Source organism: Doryrhamphus excisus, chromosome 21, assembly GCF_030265055.1.
Source record: "Doryrhamphus excisus isolate RoL2022-K1 chromosome 21, RoL_Dexc_1.0, whole genome shotgun sequence".
Lineage (NCBI taxonomy): Eukaryota > Metazoa > Chordata > Actinopteri > Syngnathiformes > Syngnathidae > Doryrhamphus > Doryrhamphus excisus.
The window spans coordinates 1,482,602-1,486,115 of NC_080486.1; the positions used below are offsets into that span (position 1 = coordinate 1,482,602).

The following is a 3,514-nucleotide window of genomic DNA, read 5'->3' on the forward strand; positions in this document are numbered from 1 at the left end:
CTGGCAAACAGCTGATTGTTATTTTTCAATTTCTACATGTCCAGCATGTATCTTCATCATCACCTCCATTTTAGCAGCAGGCATGCTTGCCGGCTGGTTAGCTCAACTGGTAGCACCAAAGATTCATGGTGCAGGGGTTTAGGGTTCAATACCCAGTCAGGCAGACACCTGATTGTTATTTTTCAATTTCTACATGTACAGCATGTATCTTCATCATCACCTCCATTATAGCAGCAGTCATGCTTGCTGACTGGTTAGCTCAACTGGTAACACTACAGATTCATGGTGCAGGGGAGCAAGGTTCAATACCTGGTGAGGCCATATGTTGTTGATCATTTTGACATTTCCCAATGGTCCAGTATGTATTGTGATCATCACCTTCATAATAACACCATGTGTGCTTGCTGGCTGGGTGGATCAGGTGATAGCACCACTGATTCATGGTGCAGAGGCCTAGGGTTCAAATCCAGGTTAGGACAAATATCAGCGTTGGTCGTTGTGTTATTTTTCGAGGTCCATCATGCATCGTAGTCATGACCTCCGTTATAACATCCAAAAGGCTTGCGGGCTGGGTAGCTTGGCTGGTAGCACCACAGATTCATGGTGCATAGGCGCAGGGTTCGAATCCTGGTTCGTACATTTATTGCTGGTGTAGTTTTTCCAGGTCCATTATCCATTGTACTCTTGACCTCCGTTATAACATAGACATGTTTGTCAGTTGGTTAGCTCAGCTGGTAGCACCACAGATTCATGTTGCAGGGGGTTGTGGTTCAATACCCGGTCAGGCACAGTGGTTGTTTTGCCATTTCTCCTGGTCCAGCATGTATCGTGATCAACACCTCCTTTATAGCAGCAATCATGCGTGCCGACTGGCTGGCTCAGTTGGTAGCACCAAAGATTCATGGTGCTAAAGGTTCGGGGTTCAAATCCCGGTTAAACTTACAAAATAGGACGTTGCCTTCCCAGTTGGCGATCAATGAGGCACAGTTGTTGTTAAGGACAGTTGTTAGGCCTGGAGGAGTTGGGACGCCTGGACCTCAACTTATGCCACCGAGGAGATGACGACGAAGAAGAGGAGGAGCCGATGATGAGAGACTCCGCCTCTACGATGAAAGACTCCGCCTCCACAGTGTTAGGGAAAGAGTGATGTGCCTCAGAGATCTGTCCCGCTATATTTGGCCAAAACCAGGATTCAAACCCTGAGCCTCTGCACCATGAATCTGTGGTGCTACCAGCCGAGCTACCCAGCCGGCCAGCTTTGATGATGTTATAACGGAGGTCATGAGCACGTACTTCTTTGACTTCCTGTTTTGCCTTGTCTTCCTTGGTTGTGCTAATCCCCCACACCTGTCCCTAATTACTCCTGTCTATTTAGTTCAGGTGTGTGCTTATCCCCATGTGGGTTCATTGTCATTTGTCCGTCTACATTCCTGAGATGCTGTAACCTGCTGCTGCTGTCATTGCACACAGTAAGTATTTTTACCTGCATTTGATCCTGTTCTCTACATCCTGAAGTTGAACCGTAAAGGTCTCAAGCCCGACCGTGACAGAATGATGCCACCAGACAATGACCTCGTGGAGATGGACTTCTGGACCCTGCATGTCTTCAAGGCAATGGAGGAGGAGTGTGCACAATTCACTCCAGAGGAGCTGGAGGATCTGGACGGGGAACCCTCACTCCCATAAACAGCCAAAAATGCCAGTTTTTTGAGGGTGCTGAAAAGAAAACGTAAGGGGTTAGTATGGCGTTTTTTTCAGTTTTTTCAACTTGCTTCTAATGCACTTTTCTGGTCAAAAAAACAGGGGAAACCTCACACATACTCACCAGAGGGCCCATAAGAGCCCAAAAATTGCATAAAATGCCAATGTTTGAGGGCGGTCATTTTTGAAAAAGAACGTAAGGGGTTAGTATGTCGTTTTTTCAACTTGCTTCTAATGCGCTTTTCTGGTCAAAAAAAAAGCGGAAACCTCACACACACTCAACGGGGGCCCAGTAGAGCCCCCAAAATGGCATAAAATGCCAATGTTTGAGGTCAGTCATTTTTGAAAAAAAAACGTAAGGGGTTAGTATGTCGTTTTTTTCAATTTTTTCAACTTGCTTCTAATGCACTTTTCTGGTACAAAAAAAAAAAAAAACAGGGGAAACCTCACACATACTCAACAGGGGGCCCAGAAGAGGCCAAAAATGCAAATGTTTGAGGGCGGTCATTTTTGAAAAAAAACGTAAGGGGTTAGTATGTCGTTTTTTTCAGTTTTTTCAACTTGCTTCTATTGCACTTCTCTGGACAAAAAAACAGGGGAAACCTCACACATTCAATAGGAGGAAAGCAGAGGAGGCTGAGAGGAGGAGACTGGACGCCATAACCAAGAGGCATCTCACTGTCGGGAACAGGAAGTAAACGAATGCACATGAAACACAAAATAGCAAAATAAAAGCTAATACGTTGGACTCAGGGTGGGTTTATTCCCAGTAGCATCTTAAAGATGGCCGCCACCTACCCAGGGCTCTTGATACTTGAAGCTAACTTATTTCTCATATTTATTGCAGCCCAGAAGGACAAAGCCATATTTTGTTTTACGTCGATTTAGCCATAAATATATCCAAAATATTTTAAATTAAAAGTTTTGAGGGCATGTTTTTTTATAACATGAATATTTTTCACTAATGCTAATTTTTCTACAAATGATCAATAATGTGACATAACGACTGTCTTTATACTTGGAAAAAAAATGAATGCATGTATAATGTATATTTTTTTATTAAATTTTATTAAAAAAAAAATTTTAATACTAGAAATCAAAATACTTTCTCATAACGGACATATTTGTGGAGTACTATTGTGACGTAAATCACAATAATTTAATAATAATAATAAATGATAAAATGTATTGGAAAAAATGTTTACATAAAACACAGTACATGCTTGCTGCTTCCTGATTGGCTGTCGTGGGGGGATGGAGTTGGAATAAACATTTTGACATCTCTGTGGGTTCTTTCAGTTTTTCTTCATGTTTGGTGAGAACCTGTGTATACGTGTGTATGTATGTGTATATGTATACACATATATATATATGTACAAAACTATATGTACACAGTATGTATCTTTGTGGGTGTTTTTATGTATGTTTGTATATATGTGTATGTGTCTCATTGGCCCCTGAAGGCACCACGACGTGACATGCACACCTGGGTTTGATGATGTAATCACAAAGTGATATATATAAGTTGCAGGGACTGGACTCTCCTCAGTTGCGTGGGAAGAGAAGCTAGGGACGTCAACTGCAGGTCAGTGTCTTAAACGTTTATTTTTTTTATATATTTCAAGAATTTTCTTTTCATGAATTAGACCATTATCATTTTGCCGGGGACCCGTTTACATTGTGTTTATGATTAATCTGATTGTTTTGGTCCCTGCAGGTCAAGCGCCCTTCCTGTGGGATGGAGCGAGGAAGCGAGGCCAGGAGCCTTCCAACATCACTCAGAGCGGGTTTGGACGCTACCGCCTCAATCCAT

General features: G+C 42.5%; 1 long non-coding RNA gene across 2 annotated transcripts; it reads left to right on the plus strand.

Annotated features, from left to right (window-relative positions):
- Window positions 1-1,402: 1,402 nt before the first annotated feature.
- Window positions 1,403-2,449, plus strand: LOC131108974 (uncharacterized). Of its 2 annotated transcripts, XR_009120609.1 has the most exons (3): window positions 1,403-1,469; window positions 1,565-1,736; window positions 2,298-2,449. It is a non-coding gene; the product is annotated as an uncharacterized LOC131108974 (long non-coding RNA). The 2 variants fall into 2 exon arrangements; XR_009120608.1 differs by lacking the exon at window positions 1,403-1,469 and having other exon boundaries at window positions 1,480-1,736.
- The last annotated feature ends 1,065 nt before the right edge of the window (window positions 2,450-3,514 follow it).